At 42.5% G+C, this 22,489-nt stretch overlaps 1 protein-coding gene across 1 annotated transcript in view; it reads left to right on the forward strand.

Moving 5' to 3' along the window:
* Nucleotides 1-6,401: 6,401 nt before the first annotated feature.
* Nucleotides 6,402-22,489, forward strand: part of ublcp1 (ubiquitin-like domain containing CTD phosphatase 1) — a 56,227-nt gene continuing 40,139 nt past the window's right edge. The window contains exon 1 of the mRNA XM_048543773.2: nt 6,402-6,518. The gene's annotated coding sequence lies outside the window, so the exon portion shown is untranslated. The remainder of the gene's footprint in view (nt 6,519-22,489) is intronic.

The following is a 22,489-nucleotide window of genomic DNA, read 5'->3' on the forward strand; positions in this document are numbered from 1 at the left end:
ACTTAGCCCATATCCCTCCAAACATTTCTTATTCATGTACTTATCCAAATTTTTTTTTGTATGTTGTAACTGCGCCTGTATCTACCACTTCTTCTGAATTTCATTCCACACATGGAGCACTTCCTGAGTCATGTCTTTTTAAAATTTTAAAATTTTTCTCCTCTCACCTTAAAAATGAGCCCCCTAGTCTTGAAATCCCCCACTCTCGGGAAAAGGCATCTATACCATTCACCTTATCTATGCCCCTCATGATTTTATTAACCCCTCAAATTTCTACACTCCAGTGAAAAAAGTCCCAGCCTATGCAACCTCTTCTTCAAACCCTCCATTTCCTGCACCGTATTGGTTAATCTTTTCTGAACCGTCTCCATTTGAATAACATCCTTCCTATAACAGGATGACCAGAACTGGACACAGTGCCCTAGAGCTCAGGACTGTTCCTGCTCTAGTTTGACACCTTGGCCCTACAAAATCACAGCACTAAGAATTTCTACTGACCCCCACCTTCCCCTGCCTTTTGAGGAAAAGGGCTTCTGACTGCCAGAAGATATTGCACACAAAGTGCTTCCTAATTTCATTCCGGGGTGCCCAGTTCTAATTTTAAGATTATTCTTTGTTGGTGTACATTTCCCCTCTAGAGGGAGTAACTCCCCGAATCTACCTTTGTCAAGATCTCTTGATTTTAAAGGTTACTCTTAAATTAACAGGTTTTCTTCCAGTCTCAGGGGAACGCAGGCCAAGTTTGTTCAAACAGTCCTTATAATTTAACCCTTTAAGCCTTGGTGCCATCCAATAAAATGGTCATAGCCCTATAAGGCTGAGCTTATTCACCCTGAGGTGATGTGTGCAAACTGAATGCCGTGCTCCAGTTGGGGTTTTATGTACTTCTGATTTAAGGTTGAAACTACAATTCAATTTGGTTTTGGGGGGCAGCAGTGTCACCAGGAGATGCACCTGCAAGCACCTACACTGTGAGAATGGTGCAGGCAAGCTGACAGCGTCCTGTCCATCTACAGGTTGGCACTCTCTCCTTGGCTAGAGCTCCCTGAGGGTTGAGGTGGTGGTGGGCAGGCTCGAGGTGGAAAGCCTGGCCAGCTCTGGGATGCCTTGAGAAGGGCCACCTCCAGCTGGGTACACACTGACACTGCGATGTCTCCTCAGGAGGGAGGCAAAGAGAAAGACTGTGCTCGAGATCCCTCATTCCCATCCTCCTTGATGTTGGCGCTGAGCACCAATGAATACAGCAATGGACGATATGACTGAGCACATATCACACAGACATTTGAACATGGCTTTCCTTGGTAAACCTGACCAACCTTCCAGTTGCTTTTGAGGCTGCATTTTTTTTCTTTATTCATTAAAGGAATGTGAGTATCACTGGCTAGGCACCATTTATTGCCCCTTCCTAATTGCTCAGGGGGCAGTTCAGAGTCAACCACATTGCCGTGGGTCTAGAGTCACATGTAGGCCAGACAAGGTAAGGACGGCAGATTCCTTCCCTGATGGACATTAGTGAATCAGATGGGTTTTCCCAACAATTGCCAATGGATTCATGGTCATCATTAGATTCTTAATTCCAGATATTCTATTGAATTCAAATGCCACAATCTGCTGTGGCAGGATTCAAACCCAGGTCCCCAGAACATTATCTGGGTCTCTGGATTAACGGTCAAGCGATAATACCACTAGGCCATCGCCAAGAAACAAATGGGCAGAAACAGAGGTGCAGAAACCAAGGGGGAGATACAGAGGGGCAGAAACAGAGGAGCAAAAACAGAGAGTGCGAGACAGAGTGGCAGAAACAGAGGGTGTGAAACAGAGGATGAGAAACAGAGGGTGGGATATAGAGAGTGTGAAATAGAGGGGCAGAAACATTGCATGCCAATGAATTGTTGACACCACAGCATTATTTCCTGCCTGTGACCGTGCAGGTGCCTGGTCTCTGACAGCCTTCCAAGAGCTGGCGACATGGGGGACCTTCCTTCTTGGCCACCTGCAGAGATACTTCAGAGGTGCGCTCGCCAGATTTGAATGGAGTTGAAATCGCCTCCAAGGAGCTCTGTATCTGAGCTGGCAGAGGGCACGAGAGGCAGCCTTATTGGCGCAAACTCCGAGGAATGGCATAGAATTGTACAGCACGCAAACAGATCTTTTGGTCCACCTTGTCCATGCCAACGAACCATCCTAAATTAATCTAGTTCCATTTGCCATCATTTGGATTCATGGTCATCATTAGACTCCTATTTCTAGATTTTTATTGAAATTCATATTTCACCATCTGCCATGGTGGGATTCAAACCCAGGTTCCTAGGATGTTACCTGGGTTTCTGGATTAATAGCCCAGTGATTACACCACTAAGCCATCACCATGCAAATGAACAAGTCATATTGGAGCTGAATTTTGAAGTATACGAGATAGGTCACACTAGTATTTGTCATTTTTAAGTTTCACCAGTTTTCCCTACTGTGTCCTCCTGTCCACCTTCTACAGAAAAACAACCATTGCAACGTTGGAAAATCTTTAGACCCGCTCTGTCCCATTTTTGTGCCATTATGTGTTGCCCACATTAAGCTCACTGTTAGAATAACTTGCAGCATCTGCTCAAGTCACTACACGCCTCCACTTAGCAACTAATACAGACCTGTTGAAAAGGAAGTTCTAGTTTTTAACTAACGTTGGCTTCTCAGGATTTTGCGTGCAACTACTCTGCAGTGTTGTCTGCGTGCTACGTTCAATGATTTAAATTTTAGACAGTGCAAAGTGTACTTCCTGAATCAATTCTTTATTGCAGTTTTCAGGCTGATAACCATCTCAAGTGTGTTTATTTGATAACTAATGGACGATATACATGTACTTGTATATATATTTCAATGTTGAACTGAAGGTACTGGTGTTGTCCAGGTTTTGAGAATTGGGAGAATGTAGAATGGCTTCAGAATTCTGAGGTGCAGAAGAATGTAGTTGTTCTAGTGCATGGTTCACAACAAGTTAGGATGCAGGTTCAGTAAGAAGCATGAACACTGTCCCTTATTGAACCTTAAAGTTGGGATGTTATCCTTCAGCTTTAGTGTGCATCAGTGAGATCATATATCAAATACAGTACTCACAGTTTTGGTCTCCATATTTAGGGAACAAGTAAGTGCATTGGAGATGGCTCAGATGACAATTGTTAGATTGATACCTGGAATGAGTGGGTTGTCTTATGAGAAAGGATTGGACAGGCTGGTTTTATTTTTGCTGGAGTTTAGAAGATGGAGGGTGTGTAGAATGAAGTCTATAGGATCCTGAATGGTCTTGACAAAGGACATTTCCTCTTGTGGGCAAATCCAGAACTTGGAGGCATTATTTTAAAACAAGGGGGCAATGTTTTTGGACAGAGATGAAAAGATTTTTTTTTCTTTCTTGAAGTGTTGTATGACTTTGGAACTCACTGTCTCAGAAGGCAGTAAAGGTAAGGTAATTGAATATTTTTGAGGCAGGAGTAGATTCTTGCTGGGCAGGCTACTCAAAGATGATCAGGGAAGAGACAGAATGTGGAATTCACAAAACAAAGATCAGCTATGATCGCATTGACTGGCAGAATAGGTTGGAAAGTGCAAATGGCTTACTTCAGCTTCTAATTTATGAGTTGTTTTGGAGTTCAATGGACATGCCTTTGGATTTGCGTGCAAGCTCGACTGCACATGTGTGGAAGCTGGAAGCTGCAATCTAAGTTACTTGGTGATAATGGAGTATCCTCATAGCCTTAATGATATCATTACTGCAAATCCAGGCAAGTTTCTAATAGAACACCACTTTTAATACGTCAATCTGTTCTTATCACATTCTCCCTTTGATAGTAACTAACAAGAGTGGAGAGCAGTCAACACTGATACTGCAATTTATATTTTTGTTTATGTCAAAGACATTCAAATGCATAGAACCAAGTTAGTTGCTGAATGTGCAAAATCAATTTTAAAAACAAAATGACAGAATCCTGCATGACAACATGGAAAGCAGGATTCACACACAAATTGCCTCCCCTCCACTGATTATTGTGACTTAGGAAACAAAATCAGGGCCACTTCACTGATGGGACCATGGGTGGGTTGAGTGGGGGTAGTTGATGGTTATTGCAGTACATCACTGATTCTGAATCAGATGGGCTTGTGCCTTTACGACAGTTACATGATGTTACAATGTGTGGCATTTTGCACTAAAAGGTATCTACCCCATCTTCAATCACTGTTACTGAGTAATGGAGTCAGTGCAGTGTTTTCAGTCAGTCAATAATGTGTATGCAATGCACTCTGACACGAGCAAGCACAGAACCCAGACAACGTTTGTAAGTCAGTAATCTCACAGCATTGTAAGCAGCTTGCGTTGTCAATACACTTTAGGATATTTGACTCAACAAAAACCCAGCTTCCGTATGACATATTACATAGGCTAACATATCAAAAAGTACAAAACTATAAACCATGGAATGAGTGAGGGGGATGCTAAGAGTAAGAGAGTGGTGTTGCTGGGGGGAGTAAGAGACATTCCAGAATGAACAAAGGAAGGATGAGCTGGTTTAAAATGGCCAAAACTTATCTTGTGGAGTCACAGTCTCTCAGCTGGCTGATTTGCTGACCCATAGTCACATACCCTCCATGGAAACACTGGACTTTTCCCCAGAGGGAAAACAGTCAAGAGACGATCCCTTAAATATGGCACAGTTGGCCAGTCACCACATGACATGCACTGACTCTTCTGGTCCTGAAAAGATTTTACAGCATTATCTAGATTGATTAGGACTGCTGTTTGAAAGAATATGATCTATATTAACCAACATTGGTCTGGAATCCACAATCAAATGTCTCACACCTTTGTGTTGGCAGGGCAAAATCAAATATAGAAAATATAGGAAATACACATAATGGCCTTTAGCAATCTGAAAAGAAAGAGAAAAAAAATGAGCCTGTGCTGAAAGGTTAATGTTTTAGATTAGATTAGATTCTCTACAGTGTGGAAACAGGCCCTTTGGCCCAACAAGTCCACACCGCCCCTTGCAGACCCATCCCCCTATAACCCACACACACCCCTGAACACTACGGGCAATTTAGCATGGCCAATCCACCTAACCTGCACATCTTTGGACTGTGGGAGGAAACCGGAGCACCCGGAGGAAACCCACGCAGACATGGGGAGAATGTGCAAACTCCACACAGGCAGTTATCCGAGGCTGGAATCGAACCTGAGTCCCTGGCGCTGTGAGGCTGCAGTGCTAACCACTGAGCCACCGTGTTAATGTTTTATATAAGACTGCATATCAACAAATAAAAGCCAGAGATCTCAAATAAAAGCATGAATAAACTCAGCAGGCCTGGCAGCATCAGTGGAGAGAGAAGAGGAGATAACCCTTCACATTCAACATTATTTTTCTGCAGAACTAGGCTCAAAAGGTTTTTCTTCATTTACTCATGGGATAGAGGGGTAGCTGAGACAGGCTAGTGTATATTGCCCCTTCCTAATTGCCCTGAGGGCAGTGAACAGCCAATCACATTACAGTACATTTGGAATCACATGTAGGTCAGACCAGAGAAAATTGGCAGATTTCCTTCTGTCAAGAAGATTGGTCAACCAGATGATTTTTCCATGACAATTGACACTGGTTATACAGTTCCCATTAAGCTAGGTCTTTTTTATTCCAGACTTTTTAAAATGAAACAAATTTCACCATTTTCCTTGGTGGGACTCAAATCCATGAACATTTGCTTGGGATTCTGTACTTACCTGTATGGTGACATTACCATCACTTTGCTACCTCTTTTTCTCTCTTTAGATACTGCCAGACTGACTGAATTTCTGCAACACTTTGCATTTTCTATTTTAACCAGTTTCGTTTTTTCTATTCCAAAGTAGAATCACACTGAACACGAAACATTAACTCTGTTTTTTCTCTCCATGGGTGCTGCTATGTCTGTTGAGTTTCAACAGCACTCTTTTTGTTTAAACATTAAAATGCTGAAAGAACTGTGGTTTCTGTAAATCAGAAAAGAAATTGCTGGAAAAGCTGAGCAATTTTGAGGATGGCTCACTCGACCCGAAACATCAACTCTGGTTTCTCTCCACAGATGCTGCCAGACCTGCTGAGCTTTTCCAGCAACTTCTGTTTTTGTTTGTTTCTTTCAGTTGTTTATTTTTCTTTCCAGCAGGCATCCTATTTGTGGATGCTGTTTAATTTTTCCTCTTGTGACTATCAGTTTCCCAAAAGTGGGAACTTCCTTCTGTTTTCTGTTTCTGTTTTGTGAGACAGTGAAGAGTGCAGTGTGGAAAGGGAGAGGAACCCTTTCGTGCGCGGAACCTTAAAACTGGAGCAGCCAAACTGCGTGGCGGGGGATACTGAGGGAGGGGAGGACGCAGCAAGCGGCTTGGACGAGGTGGGGGAACGGATTAGACGGATGGAACTTCCGGCGGACGCGCAGTCGGTAAAAAAAATCCCCGGGAACGAGATAAAATAATAATATTTGATGAAGATCTAAGTAACGAGAAGGTCAGAACTTGGGGGGGAGTGGGCTGGATGTTTGGGAATACCGCGATTTAAAAACCGGCACCGCCGCTCTGTGGGGGTCAATTTAATGTTTAAAACCGGGACTTTCAAACAACCCAAAAAAAAGCCCCAACTGACGGGAGTTTATGGACCCATTTCCCGTTTTGTTTCCTTTAATTTCCCCTCCTGCAGGTTTACTTCACTTGCATTTTCTTTACCCCTCCCCTTTCCCCTACCCTCTTTTTTTATATAGAGGTGCGCTCCTTTATATTAAACGGTAAACTTTTATTTTCCTTCCTCCCCACCCACCAACTTTGCTCGAAAATAAATCAAGTGTGGGACTGGTTTTCTCCCGTGTACCTCGCATTAAAGGGTACACCTACCTTTGTTAGTTCTTGTTTTTTTGAAAAAAAAATCAATTGGAAAATCCAGTCAGATTTTAAGAGGCTGGGTGAGTAGACTTCCACCCATCTGCCCCCCCCGACCAGCCCCACTTCAGCTTTCTTTTTCTTTACCCCCCCCCCCCCCCCCCGGCCCCCATTTCTTTATGCCGTTTCCCCCTCTCGACCTTTACGTTGTGAAATTTTGTAATCTGTAAGGCCAAGATGTGTCAGGGCCTCCAAGAATGTGTTATGAGCAGAAATGTATAACAGACTGAGTGTGAGTAAATAACATCTTAAGTTGTATCACTAGTGGTTTGCGACATCAGCTGAAGAACTAACAGTGAATTTGAGTAAAAACAAAGTTTAAATTTCATTTACGTTGTGAAATTCTGTGAGGTCTTCGTTATCAATTATGTATGATTTTGGGAGAGTGAAGCAGCAGATGATTTTATAACTAGCGAGTTATAAAACAGTCTAACTGTGTGCAAACTGGCTGTTTGGATTGTTTCACCTCACTTATACTGAGATTCAGTTTTGTGCATCAAATCCGTGGTGTAGATTTATAACCAGAAGAAGGGAGAAAGTTGCTGCATTCTGGGGGGAAAGGGGTTGTGTTTTAAAGAGCTGGCGCAGACTTGACGAGTGTCACTAAAAGAGCAAAGGTCTTCAGAATTTCCCACCTGCACTGCTGTGTCTGCTGTAGGTAACAACAAATAAATGTCAAAAGTGAAATAGAATCAGAAAGTTCTGGAAACCCAGATTCAAATCAGGACCTGTAAGGCCAAGGTGTGTAAAGGCATCCAAGAGCATTTAATTTCTGAAATGTGTTGTAGGCTGAGTGTAAGTAAACAACATTCTAAGTTTTGTAACTAGTAGTTTAGTACATCAAATAAAGAAATATTTTGAACAACAAAATAATTTAAACTACAGTTATAAAATCTGGATGTGAGTTTGCTCGCTGACCTGGAAGGTTAGTTTTCAGACGTTTCGTCACCATTCTAGGTAACATCATCAGTGAGCCTCCAACGAAGCGCTGGTGTTATGTCCCGCTTTCTGTTTATCTGTTTAGACAGAATGGTGACGAAACGTCTGAAAACTAACCTTCCAGCTCAGCGAGCAAACTCACATCCAGAACCTCAACCTGAACTACAAATCTTCTCAAAACTCGCTAGTTATAAAATCATCTGTCGTTCTTAGCTCTCCATCTGCTTTTATTCATTCTTGAATGTAGGTATTGCTGGCTGATCAGCATTTACTACGTAGAAACATAGAAGGTAGGAGAGGAAGGAGACCATTCAGCCCTTCAGGCCTGCTCTGCCATTCTTCACAATCATAGTTGATTGTCCGGCTCAGTTGCCTAATCCTGGTTTTTCCCCATAACCTTTGATCCCCAAGTGCTATATCTAGTTGCCTCTTGAGTACATTCACTGTTTTGGCATCCACTGCTTCCTGTGGTAATGAATTCCACAGGCTCATCATCCTTTGGGTGAAGAAATATCTCCTCATCTCCGTCCTAAATCGTCTACTCCGAATCCTCAAACTGTGACCCCCTGGGTGTCAAAACACCCACCATCGGGAACATCCTTCCTGCATCTACCCTGTCCAGTCCTGTTAGAATTTTATAAGTCTCTGTGAGATACCCCTCTCATTTATCTGAACCACAGGATTAAAAAATCCCAACGTAGTCAATCTCACCTCGTACGTCAGACCCACCACCCCCAGAATCAGCCCGGCAAACCTTTTTTGCACTCCCTCGAGAGCAAGAGCATTCTTCTTCAGAAAAGGAGACCAAAACTGCACACAATGTTCCAGGTGAGGTGTCATCAAGACCCTGTACTACTGCAGCAACACATCCCTGCTCCTGGACTTGAAACTTCTCACAATGAAGGTCAACATTTGCCGCCTTTACCGCCTTTTGGGCCTGCATGCTTACCTCCTGACCGTAGATGTGTTTAAAGGTGGTGGTGAGCTGTTGCCTTCAACCGCTGCAGTGTACCTGTTGTGGGTTGGCCACAATGCTATTTGGGAGGGAATTCCAGGATATTGACCCATGATATTGAAGAAGCTAATATATTTCTAAATCTGCACAGTGTAATCTTTTTATTTGATTTATTATTGTCACATGTACCTAGGCACAGTGAAAAGTTTTGCTTCGTGTGAATGTGGGCTGATCAAACCATACAAAGTGCATTAGAGTAATAGAACAGAGCAAAGAATACAGTGTTACACCTGCAGAGAAGCTGCACAAAGAGCAAAATCAACAATAAGTTTAAAATTTGAGAGGCCCATTCAGAAGTCAGATAGCAGTGGGGGAAGAAGCTTTTCTTGAATCTGTTGATACATGTCTTTAAGCTTTTGTATTTTCTGCCCAACTAGAGGTTGGAAGAGATTAATACTGGACTGGGAGGTGTCTTTGATTAGGCTAGCTGCTTCTTGAGGCAGTGCGAAGGTTGGATGGAGTCAGCAAATGGAAGATTGGCTTGCATGATAGACTGGGCTGTGTTCACAATTCTTCGTAGTTTCTTACAGCCCTGAGCAGAACTGTTGCCATACCAAACTGTGATGTATCTGGATAGAATGCTTTCTATGATGCATGTGTGATATTTGGTTAGAGTCTTTACAGACATGCTGAATTTCCTTAGTCTCCTGAGGAAGTGGAGGCGTGTGCTTTTTTGACCATAGCATCAACATGGGTGGACTAGGACAGATTATTAGTGATCATCACTCCTTGAACCTTGATCCCCTCGGCCATCTCCACCTCAGCACCATTGATGTAGACAGGGTGTGCCCTCCACCTTGCTTCCTGAAATCAATGACCAGCTCTTTTCTTTTTCGACTGTACAGAAACTGACCTTTGTTGGGCTGAAAAATGGCAGGTGGAGTTCAGTCTGAGTAAATGCAAGGTATTGCGTTTTGGTACAACAAACAAGGGTAGGACTTATACAGTTAATGGTAGGGCCTTGGGGTGTGTTGTAGAACAGAGGAATCTAGGAGTACAGACACAATTCTTTGAAGTTTATGTCACGTATAGATAGGGTGTTTGGCTTTCATTGCTGAGTTCTTTGAGTAGAGGATTTGGGAAGTCATGTTGAGGTTGTGCAGGACGTTAGTCAGGCCTCTTCTGGAATATTGTGTCCGTTTCTGGTCGCTCATTTGTAGGAAAGATATTATCAAGCTGAAGAGGGTTCAGTAGAGATTTACCAGGATGTAAGGAAGGTTTGAGTTATAAAGGAAAGCTGGATAGGCTGGGACTTTTTTCGCTGGAGTGTGGGAGATAGAGATGTGACCTGATTGAAGTTTATAAAATAATGAGAAGTATAGATAAAGTTAATGGTAGTTATCTTTTCCCCAGAATGGGCCATTTCAAAACCAGGGGGTACATATTTAAGGTGAGACAGAGATTGTAAAAGTGACATGAGGTAGATTCTCTTCATAGAACGTAGTTTGCGTGTGGATGAACTTCCTAAGAAAGTGGTGGATGCTGGTATAGTTACAGCATTTAAAAGACATTTGGATAGATACGTGAGTAGGAAAGGTTTGTAGGGATATGGGCCAGGAGCGTGCAGGTGGGGCTAGTTTAGTTTGGGGTTATGCCTGGAGGAGAGATTGTTAACTACACACCATGCCACCAAGCACTCTACTTTTTCCTGTATTCTGTCTCACCATTGTTTGATGTCCGGTTTACAACGGTGGCTTTGTCAGTGAACTCGTAGATGGAGTTAGGCCAAAATTTGGTCTTAGAGTCATGAGTGTATAAGGAGCACAGCAGGGGTGTGAGTATGGAGTCTTGTGGGGTGATGGTGTTGAAAATTATTGTGCAGGAGATGTTGCCTATTCTCGCTGATGGCGGTCTGTCGGTCAGAAGGTTGATGGAGCAGTGACTTGGGTCTTGGAGTTTGGAGATTACTTTAGTTGAATTACAGTCTTGAAGGCTGAGCTGTAGGTAATAAGTGGAAGTCTGGCGTAGGTATTCTAGTTATCCGGATAAGTGTGGGGTCACGGAGATGACGTCTGCCGTGGGCCTGTCCTGATGGTAGGTGAGTTGCAAGTGATCAAAACAGGCTGGGAGGCTAGAGCTGATGTGAGCTATGACCAACCTCTCAGGACTTGATAGTTATGGAGGTTGGAGCCTCTGGGTGGTAGACATTGGGGCACGCTGTATGACTTTTCTTTGGCGGTGGGATGATGGTGGTTTTCTTGAAACAGGTAGGGGCTTTGAGGGGAACTTCCAGTTGGTGGTATTTGCATGCATCTGCTGCTCTTGTTATTTTAAATAGAAGTGGATGTGGGTTTGGAAGGTGCTGTCTGAGGATCTTTGCATTTCTGCAGTGCATCTTGTAGATATTAGCAGCAGTGGATATTTGTGGATGTGGTGCCAATCAGGCTGGCTGCCTTGTCCTGGATAGTGTGAAGGTTCTTGAGTATTGTTGGAGTTGCACCCATCAGGCAAGTGGGAGGTATTCCATCACACTCCTGACTTGTGCCTTAGAGATGATAGGTAGGCTTTGGGGAGTCAGGAGGCGAGTTACTTGCTGTAGTGTTTCTCGTCTCTGAACTGCTGTTGCAGCACTGTGGTGAGCCCAGTTGAGTTTGTGATTAGTGGTAACCTGCAGGATGTTGATGGTGGGGGATTTAGTGATTAGTAAATTATTGAATATCAGGAGTTGGTTGTTGGATTGCCTCTTATTGCACTTAGTTATTGCCTGACATTTGTGTGGCACGAATGTTACTTGCAACTTGACAGTCCAATTTTGTTGCTTTTGAACAAGGACTGCTTCAGTTTCTGAGGTGTTGTGAATTGTGCAGAACATTGTGCAATCATCAGTGAAAATCCCTACTTCTGATCTTGTGATAGAGAGAAGGCCATTTATGAAGCAGTTGAAGATGGTTGAGTTATAGAATCCCCACAGTGTGGGAAGAGGCCATTTGGCTCATTAAGTCTACATCGACCCTCCGAGGAACATCCCACCCAGACCCCAGCCCTGTCCCCGTGGCCCCACATTTACCATGGCTAATCCACCTGTCCTGCACGTTACTCGGCACTATGGGACAATTTCGCCGGGTGAATCCACCTAACCTGCATATCTTCAGACTGTGGTAGGACCCTGGAGCATGTGGTGGAAATCCATGAAGAGAAGGGGAGAACAAATTCCATGTAAGATGGTGACCCAAGGCTGGAATCAAACCTGGGTCCATGGTACTGTGAGACGGCAGTGCTAACCACTGAGCTGCCGGGTCTTAGATTATAAACGCCATACAGTATTGATTTAGAAAAATAAATTCCAGGTAAGGAAAGGAATTTGAAATACTGCGAGTGTTTCCACTGAAATAAAGATAGCTGAGAGTCGGTTTTATAAATCTACTATGAAGCATTTTATTTATGCTGTGTTCAGTAGGCCTGGGTGGAAGCTCTGTTGTGTTGTTGGAGCATGAACCGCATTATCGCAAGGATTGGTTGAAGCAGATCACCTTGCATACCCTCATAGGAAAAATGATGAAATACCTGGAGCAGAAAATGATGTCTGACTTAAGAGAGGCAAGCAGTGAGGTTAATTTGAAGTTGAGAACTGCAGATACTGGAGCATCTGAGATAACAAAGTGTGGAGCTGGATGAACACAGTAGGCCAAGCAGCCCTAACCCTAATCCTCTCCTCATCCCCCTTTTCTGATGAAGGGTCTAGGCCCGAAACATCAGCTTTTGTGCTCCTAAGATGCTGCTTGACCTGCTGTGTTCATCCAGCTCCACACTTTGTTATCTTGGATTCTCCAGCATCTGCAGTTCCCATTATCTCTGATACAATTTTAACCCCACTGTGAAGCCTCTTCCAGGGATGCCTAACCTGAAGAAGTTACCCTCCTCATTCCGGACAAACCTGAAGGGATCTCTGTCCCACTGTAACTCTCTTGTCTCCTCCTCTTGATCCCCCTCCCCCCCCCTCCATATTTATTTCAGAACCCTCTCCCCATCCCCCTTTTCTGATGAAGGGTCTAGGCTCGAAACGTTAGCTTTTCTGCTCCTATGATACTGCTTGGTCTGCTGTGTTCATCCAGCTCCACACTTTGTTATCTCTTAATTTGAAATTGATCCTGCTCAAAACTAGTAGTAATACATTGAGTCAAATGGGCACCCTGCAGTTCTGTAGACTAGGATGGTTCAATGTAATCTTCCAGCTGAGTAGTGTAACAGCATTTGTGCTTGTTTGGACTTAACTCTCAATGCAAGTAAAATGAAAGAGAAAAGTTTTTTTAAAAATTAGAAAAGACAAAAAATGTAATAAGAAACTAAAAGCAGATAGAGCTGCCGAGCCCAGTGCTCAGAAGCCCTACTCCACTACCATCTCACTGGAAATCTTTAAGACAGAGATGTACATTTAAGGTGAGAAGAGAGAGGTTTAAGAAGGACATGAGGGGCATTTTCTTTGCATACAGAGTGGTTCATGTGTGGAATGAATTTCCAGAGGAAGTGATGGATGCGGTTACAGTTACAACACCTGGAAGATGTTTGGATAAGTACGTGAATAGGAAATGTTTGGAGGGTTATGGGCCAAGTGTAGGCAGGTGGGACTAGTTTAATTTTGGATTATGGTCATCGTGGACTTATTGGACTAATGGATCTGTTCCTGTGCTGTATGACTCTGACATTGGCTACCAATACATTCAATCAAATTCTCATCCGCAAGGAAAATTCACTGAGGTCAGTTGTTGCAGTGTGGTTGAGTGATGCTGCTAATAAAATCAAAGTCCCTGATCTTTTCTCTCCTGGGGTAACCAGTGGCCCTTCTTCACATCTGCTGTGGAGTATGTTAGCTCATTTCTCAACTGTGCGAAGCCTAGCACTTGGATGTCTTCCCACAATCTACAGCCTTGAGATTCACAGCAGAGCAGTTGTCCACTGATCACATTTCCTTTCTGTCTTCCTCCGTACTCATCCTCTTTTAGCTGCTGGAGTGCAGTTGTAAAACCTGGTGTTAAGATGACTCAACTCAGACCAGAGATCTCACGTGTATGTCATGGTATAAATGTTGAATGCAGTAGTTATAAAATGTAATCCTTTTCCCATGCATGGGAATGCTTCAGATTTACACTTGGATGTGAATGATAGAGCTAAGGTAACATGTGGCAAATTATGTGATGGTGGGAGGTGGGAGTGTTGGGAACCATGGAGTTCCGGGATATTGACCCTCTGACAGCGAAGGAATGCCGATACAGTCCTAAGTCAGGATGATGTATGGCTTGGCGGGGAACTTGCATGTGGTGGTGGTTGCAAAAATGTGCTACTAGGTGATAGGGATCAAGGGTTTAGAAGGCGCTTTTGAAATAGCCTTAGTGAATTTATGCATCGCATCCTATAGATAGTGGCAGCAGTATGCAGTATATTAGGTGATGAAGTGAGTGAATGTCAAAAGTGGAGGTGTTGCCAAATTAAGTGGACTCCTTTCTTTGCGGTAATCTCAAGTTTGAGTGTTGCTAGAACTGCACCCTCCCAGGCAAGTGGGGAGTATTCAATCTTTCTATAGGTGTGAGGCTGGAAAAGCACAGCTCATCAGGGGAACAGGAAAGTTAACATTTCAGGCCAAAATCCTTCTGCACCTCTGCTGTCTGATGTGTTGTGCTTTTCCAGCCTCACTTATAGACTTTGGCTTCCGGCATGTGCAGTCTTTATTGTCTCCAAGACACTCATGTCTTGTGCCTTGTTAAAGGTTGACAGACATTGAGTCTACCCTGAAGGTGTTGCATCAACATTGAGATTGTGTTGTAAATCCATCGTGTTTGTCTCTGGGCAAAGTGGAGTCAGGTGACTATGCACAGAGAATTTAAATTTGTGTTGAAGGTAGATGAAAGAAAGATAGACTTGTATTTACAAAATGCCTTACGTACCTTTAGAATGTTCCAAAACCGCTTACAGCCACTTTCTGAGGAAGAGTCACCGGACCTGAAACATTAACTCTGATTTTTTTCTTCACAGTTGCTGCCAGCCCCGTTGAGCTTTTCCAGCAACTTTGTTTTGGTTACAGCCACTTTAGCCCTTTTTAAGTTGTGGTCCCTGTTGCAATGTACAAACTGTGCACAGTAAAGTGCTACAATTGCCAGCTAATGCTTTCAATGATGTTGAGTGAGAGGTAAATATTGCTCAGGGCAGTAGGGATACCTCCCCAGCTCTTGCTTGAAATAGAGCTAATCAATATTTAAGAGAACAGATATTACCTTGGCTTAATATTTCATCAGGAATACAGACCTCCAGCAATACTCCCTCGATACCATGTTAGAATGTCTAGGGTTTTGCACACAAGATCCTGGAATGGAAGTTGAATCCACAATATTCTGACAGATTCTAGAATTACATTACAACTGTAACGTCAGTGCGCAATAACGATTACCATTAATGGGGCCAGCAAGCAAATTCACCCCTGAAACTTTCAGATTCAATCACATGAGTGACGAATCTGGGAAAAATAAAACGCCTTCACAAATTGAATGGACTGGATTGGTAAGGAGCGGGTCCTTTGATCACAGGCTGGTGTTCTGTCACATTTGCTACTGATAGATTCACCATAAGTCTATCGTCAGCAGTCGTGGGAACGAAAAAGGCCTGTGATTAGAACAACAGTTCAGAATGTAAGAGTTGCCTTCCGCAGGCAACTGGGAATTTCAGAGTTTTACCAGGATTTGGGGAACATAGAAACTGGGTGGCTATTAGTGGGGCCAAGGGCAGGAGGCTCCAAGGGGGATGGTGTGAGGGCTGGGATGAGAGGATGGGGCTGCAAGGGGAGTTCAGATGGGGGCAAGGATGGGAGTGCAAGAGGGTTTGGGGGGTTGCAGACAGCTGCAAGAGGATCTTGAGATTGAGAGAGATTGAAAAGGAGAGCATAAATCTGTCAACAAAGAAATATTAGAAAACAGGAAGCCAGGAAAACTTCAATGAAACCCTTGTAAATGAATGTAGAATTTTGGGTTTCAGCTTAGATTGCTTCAGTTGCTACTATATAGGAACAATGTAGTGGATAATGTTATAGTGAGCACCATCCGTCAACTGTTAAGTTTAAATCTGAGATGCATTAGAAAGGGTAGTAGCTGCCAAGTTAAAATATTCTAGCTTTTTCTATTTGTGGTGGAAGCTGTGATCTCTGAAACTTAGGATATTAGCTTTGTGTTCGTAGAGGTGTGTCAGTTTTTTTAAAACAAAACTTACATTGACTTGTATCAGAGATAATGGGAACTGCAGATGCTGGAGATTCCAAGATAATAAAATGTGAGGCTGGATGAACACAGCAGGCCAAGCAGCATCTCAGGAGCACATTGACTTGTGCTTGTTGATGATTTAAATTGTATTGCCTAGGAGATTAATACTTGTGTTGTGGCTATGTTTAATGGAAGGTTTATAATTATTGAAGGTATTGATGAATTATTCTATTTCTGCTTCTGAGAGAGTTGGAACACACCATCTGTCAACGTAAATATTAAGGGTATTGTTATTATGTGACTGTATCATCTTGTAAATAAGCTAGTGAGAATGTAAAAAGAGCTCCTTTAAAACCAAATAAAAGAACCCCCAAAATCAAAACGTAGAACTCGAGAAAATCTCAAGAAGAGCTCTCAAAAAATTATTTTAACCCCAATATGAAACACGGCTGCGTTATATGTTATGTTTCAGTAAATATTAACATTTGCAAAAGTAATGAGCTTGAATTAATACCTAGAAAACAAATAACAAAACTTTTTAAATGAAGCAGGAAGACACACAGGTTGTTTGGATGGTTCTGTTATTTAGCATAGATTTAACCGGATGGTAAAAGCACAAGAAGAAAATAGCCTTTACATATTATTGCTGTGTCTGTGACAGAAAAGCACAGGAAATTCAACATATGTGATGGTTTATATGTGATATTTCAGAATTTGAATTAAAATGCAGGCAGTTCTGACTGCAGAATTGTGTTCTTAACTCGGTCATTGATAGACAAGATTTGGATAAACTCACCTGTTCCACAATAGGTTTGGTGATTGTTGACCTGCCACTTATAATTGTGTTGGGATCTTTTAGAGACAATGGTTTAAGTATGACAGAATATTGATGCTTGTTTTTACACCCCCCCCCCCCAAAAATAATTCCAGTTGTTGATTGGGGTGTGCTAAATGATTCCAGTGACAAGATTGAATCAGAATCTTTTGTATGCTACTTCATCCTCAAACCATAGAATTCTTACTTTCAAGCATATAATTTCATTAGCTTGTTTCATCAATAAAGTTCTGTTATAAGTAGGTTCAAATATGTAAATTATCACTTAATCTGTTCAAATTGAGAAACCTCAAGCATGAGGTTTGTGAATGACAATCATTGATTGGCTTATGGGAACTGATTTTTTTTGGGATAATAAAAGTAAATAATTGTGAAGACTGAAGATCTAAAACAAAAACAGAAATTGTTGGAGAAATTCTGCAAACCCAGCAGTATCTGTGGAGAGAAAGCAGAGTTAAGATGCAAAGTATTTGTTAAAAACCATTTAACCTGGCTCCATGCTTAAATTTGTTCCTTTGCCCTTGAGTGGAACTACCCTTTCCATAGCTATCTTCTTGCTCCTTACATATGTCTAAAATAACTAGGCATTTTCCTTAATTCTGTTTGTCAAAAACATTTAATAGCCCATTTTAGCCATCCTAATTCTATTTTTGAGCTTTTCCTGCAACACTTCAACGGCTCAGTTTGTCTTCAGTTTCTTAAACCTTACATATGCCTCCTTTTTCTTTGATTGATTTTATAATTTCTCTAGTTATCCAAGGTTCCCAAATGCTGCCATTCTTCTCTTTCATTTTCAGAGGGATATGTTGGCCCTGAATGCTAATCAACTGGCCTTTAAAAGATTCCCAAATGCCAGATGTGGATTTACCCTCAAACAGCCAACCCCCATCTAAACACCCCGGTTTTGCCTATTATTGCAGTAGTTAGCCTTCCCCCAATTTAATACTTACACCCAAAAACTACCCTTATCCTCATCCATAAATCACTTAAAACTTACAGAATTATGGTCACTGTTCCTGAAATGCTTCGCCACTGAAACTTCAATCACCTGCCCAGGCTCATTCCATAATATCAGGTCTGGTATGGCCCAATCCCTCGTTGAATATTTTTGTATTGTTTCAATAAGTTGTCCTGGATAAATTCTACCCCATCTAAACCTCTGGCATTAACTGAGATCCAGTCAAATATAGAGGGAGTTAGAATCCCCCACCACAATAACCCTGTTGGTTTCACAATTTTCCATTATTTGTCCACAAATGTGTTCCTGTATCACCGGCTGGCTGTTTGGAGGCCTGTAATACAATCCCATCATAGTGATTGCACCCACCCTATTCCTGACCTCTACCCACTTGGCATCCCTGGATGAGCCCTCAAAGGTTCCTCCTTCAGTACCGACATGGTATTCTCCTGAATCAGTAACACAACTTCCCCACCTCTTTCATATCCCTTTTTATCACAGCTGAAACATCTAAGTCCCAGAATGTTAAGCTGCTGGCGTTGTCCTTCCCTCAATGAAGTATCTGTCATATATACAATACCATAGTTTATGTGTAGTAATCCAAGCTATAAGTTCATCTTCCTTACCTGTCAGGCTCATCGCACAGTGGCTCAGTGGTTAGCACTGCTGCCTCACAGCACCAGGGACCTGGATTTAATTCCACCCTTGGGTGACTGTGTGAGTTTGCACATTCTCCCCATGTCTTTGTGGGTTTTCTCTGGGTGCTCAGGTTTCCTCCCAAAGTCCAAAGATGTGCAGATTAGGTGGGTTGGTCATGGGAAATCCATGGCCACTAGGGGTAGGACATGGGATGAGTCTGGGTAGTGTGGACTTGCTGGGCCGAATGGCCTGTGTACACATTGTACAGATTCTGTGGAAAAACGTTTTGAGTCCTTTGACCCTTCAGAACTGATAGCCAAGGAAAAGTGGTATTTATGCTGAGTGCAAGGAGTAGGGAGTGGGGGAACAAGTGACAGTGCCCAGATGGAAAGAAAATAAAAAAATTAGGCAAAGAAATGGTCAGTAAGCCAGGAAAAGCTAATAATGAGGACAATGAGTAGGTGAAAATGGGTTGGCTGTGCTAAAAGCAGTCCATATTATAACCCGCTGTGAATGTGGATAAATACGTGGCAAGTGGTGTTTGGGGTCTAAAATTAATTGAACTCGATGTTGAGTCTTGAAGGCTATAGTGTCCCCTAGCAGATGAGATGCTGTTCTTCCAGCTTGCACTGACCCTTCTCAGGAGTACTGCTGCAAGCCCAAGACAGAAATATTGGCCAGGGAGTATGATGATGTATTGAAGTGGATGGTAAGGGAAGCCCAGGGTCGTTTTTATGGACCAAAAGTAGGTGTTCTGCCGAATGGTTACCAAATCTTTGTGTCATCTTCCCATTGTGTAGGAGACCATATTGTAAGCAATACAATACTAAATTGAATCAGGTGCAAATAACTCACTGTTTCACCTGGAAGCTGTGCCTGGAGCCTTGGATTGTGAGGAAGGATGAAGTAAACAGTCAATGTTGCACCTTCTGTGATTGCATGTGCATGCACTTTACGGTTGCGGGGCGATGTTGGGAGCAGGGGAGTATTGGACCAGGGTGTCCCAAAGGAAACAGTGCCTGTGAAATGCTGACAAGGGGGAGGAATGTGTGCCTGGTAGTAGCATCAGTTGGAAATATCAGTAACAGCACTTTATGCTCCTTTGGATGTGGAAGCTGGTGTGGTGCAAAGTGAAAACTGGGGGCCTCTGTTCATGCCGTGGGAGGGAACAGAAGCGTTGAGGGCTGAAGTGAGGAAGTGGGTCTGATATGTTTACCGTGGTGACAAAGAATCCTCGGTTGGAAAAGGTGGATGTTTTTGAGGACCCCCACAGAAGGTGTGCATGATTACAACATATTTCTTAGGACGTAGGTATTTCTGATAAGGCCAGCACTTGTCATCCTTACTTATCTTTAAGTGATTGTGGGCCTTATTGAACGAAGTCTGTATGTAAAGATGCTCTCCATGCTACAACCTTGTGGCAGGTTATGTCACTGCAGAGTGTAAGTAAGAGTCAGCTGTGAACCTCATCAATTCAGAACTGGAGTCATATGATATAACAGCTTTGTGTCACTTTTCCTGAGACCTGACTTGTTTTTGTTTCCATCTGCTTTAATCTGAATTCTCAAACTGTCTTCAGGAGATTTTAACTCTGTGGATTATAATTCCAGGACTCTGGATTGTGAGCTCAGGGTTTCAGAGATCATGCAGCTGCTGCAATCACTTATTATGTGTCTGCAAGACTTAAAATGTTGTGCATGGCCTGGTCTGGATGTAGTCACCCCGCAGTTTAAGGATGTGCAGACAGAGCGGGAATGAGTCACTGCCAGCAGGTGGTACAGGAGTCTACAGGATTGGTGGAAATAACAGCTCCTCTGGGAGGTGCAACTTCAGTCAAAGTCACACATGGCTCAGCTTTGTATAAAACGTATGAATTAGGAGCAGACGTAGGCCATTTGCCTTTAGTACCGGCAGGAGAGTGGAGAAATAAGATTAAGAAGGCAGTAGTATTGGGAGGAATAGACAGGTTCCAGTATTTATAGCCATGGTCCAGGACGATGTGTTGTCTTCCCTGGACATCAGCATGTCAGTGAGTAGCTGTGGAGCACATCAATGAAGGTGGGGAGAGGGAAGCAAAGCTGGAGAGCCACTGATTGTAACCAGTCTTGCTACTATCCGTATAGGCAGGGAGAGAGAGAGAGAAGGTTTTTCAAGCAGATTTCAAGGGAACTAGGAAAGAAATGTGACATGTAGAACTTGAAAGGCCACAGTCTCCCTCTTATTGTCACTGCCACAAGCTAGTGAATAGAGAAGTAGGATGGAGCATATCAATGCATGGCTACAGAGGTGGTGCCAGACAGTGGACTTCAGATTCATGGGATATTAGCCTGGTCCTGGGGAGATTGAAGCTATGCAGGCTGGATGTAATATGTCTGAACAGAACTGGGCAATTCAGTCATGCTAATAGAGGTGGCTTTAAACTAACTTGACAAGGAGATGGGAGCTAGGAGCTAGAATTAAAGAAAAACAATATGCCCAAAGAACTTGGAAAGAGGCAAATGGTAAGGAATAATGAGGTAGGGCAATTGCAGTTATGTTGATATAGTGTACGTGGACTTCGAAAAGATGTTTGGCCAAATACATGTCATAGACATGTCAATAATGTTGAGGCTGTGAAATCAAAGACAGCATTCCTGCTTTGGTTAGTAATGGGAAAGAAAGTTGTAGTGAACAGTTATATATTTAAGTGGGAGATGATTTATAGTGGTGTTCCCCTGTTTTTCTTGATCTCTCTTTTTTAGACCAGTGTGTGAAGACTCAGGAGTAAGCAATCCAATTTTTGTGCAGTGAGCAGAGGTTAGTTAATAATCTTCTGCCGAGCAGTCCTTTAGGGAAAAGTGACCATAAATTTTTAATTTTAATGATAGAAAGTGAAGTTACCCAATGTGAAACTAGAGTCCTAAGCCCCAGTAAACTTTGAAGGTATGAAGGTGAGTTGACTGTGATAGGTTAGATATCCTAATTAAAAGGCTTGATAGACAGTGGCTAATATTTAAGAAAAGTATGCATGTATTGCAAGAGTTATACATTCCTTTCTGGTGAAAGAATGCTAGGAAAAGCAGCCTAACCGTAGCTAACAAAATAAAATTAGGGTGGTATTGGATCCAAAGATGAGTTATATCAACTTCTGAAAAAGTAGCAAGCCTGAAGATTGGAAGCAACTTAAAATTCAGTAAAGGAGGAACATAAAACAAAAACAGAAATTGCTGGGAAAACTCAGCAGGTCTGGCAGCATCTGTGGAGAGAAAGCAGTGTTAATGTTTTGGGTCCAGTGACCCTTCAGCACTCTCTTCCACTCTTCTCTGTTCTTTTGTTTTTTTTGTTTAAGAAGGAACATGAGATTGATTAAAAGGGGAAAAATAAGAAATGAGTAAAGGTGCAAGGAACATAGAACTGAACTTTAAGAGCTTCTGTAAGTATGTAAAAAGAAAAAAGATTAGTAAAAACAAATGTGAAGTCCTTGCAATGTCTTATGGGAGAATTGATAATGAGGACCAAGGAAATAACAGAACAAGCAAACAACTACTCTAGTTTTGTCTTTGCAGAAGAAAACATAAACAGCATTCCAGAAATGCTGGTGTCTAATGGGAAAGAGAAATTGAAGGAAATTAAAATTAGTTTTAAAAGAAGTGCTGAAGAAGTTGACATGACTATAAAAGCTGAATAATCTTCACAGGCTGGTAATCTATGTTACAGGGCATGAAAATAAGGTGCCGTGGAAAAAGTGGATATGTTGGTTGTCATGTTCCAAAATTCTTTAGATTCTGAAACAGTTCTGGGTGTGAGTTTGCTCGCTGAGCTGGAAGGTTCGTTTTCAGACGTTTCGTCACCATTCTAGGTAACATCATCAGTGAGCCTCCGACGAAGTGCTGGTGTTATGTCTCGTTTTCTATTTATCTGGTTAGGTTTCCGTGGGTTGGCGATGTCATTTCCTGCATTGGTGATGTCATTTCCTGTTCTTTTTCTCAGGGCATGGTAG

Source organism: Stegostoma tigrinum, chromosome 13 (assembly GCF_030684315.1).
Source record: "Stegostoma tigrinum isolate sSteTig4 chromosome 13, sSteTig4.hap1, whole genome shotgun sequence".
Lineage (NCBI taxonomy): Eukaryota > Metazoa > Chordata > Chondrichthyes > Orectolobiformes > Stegostomatidae > Stegostoma > Stegostoma tigrinum.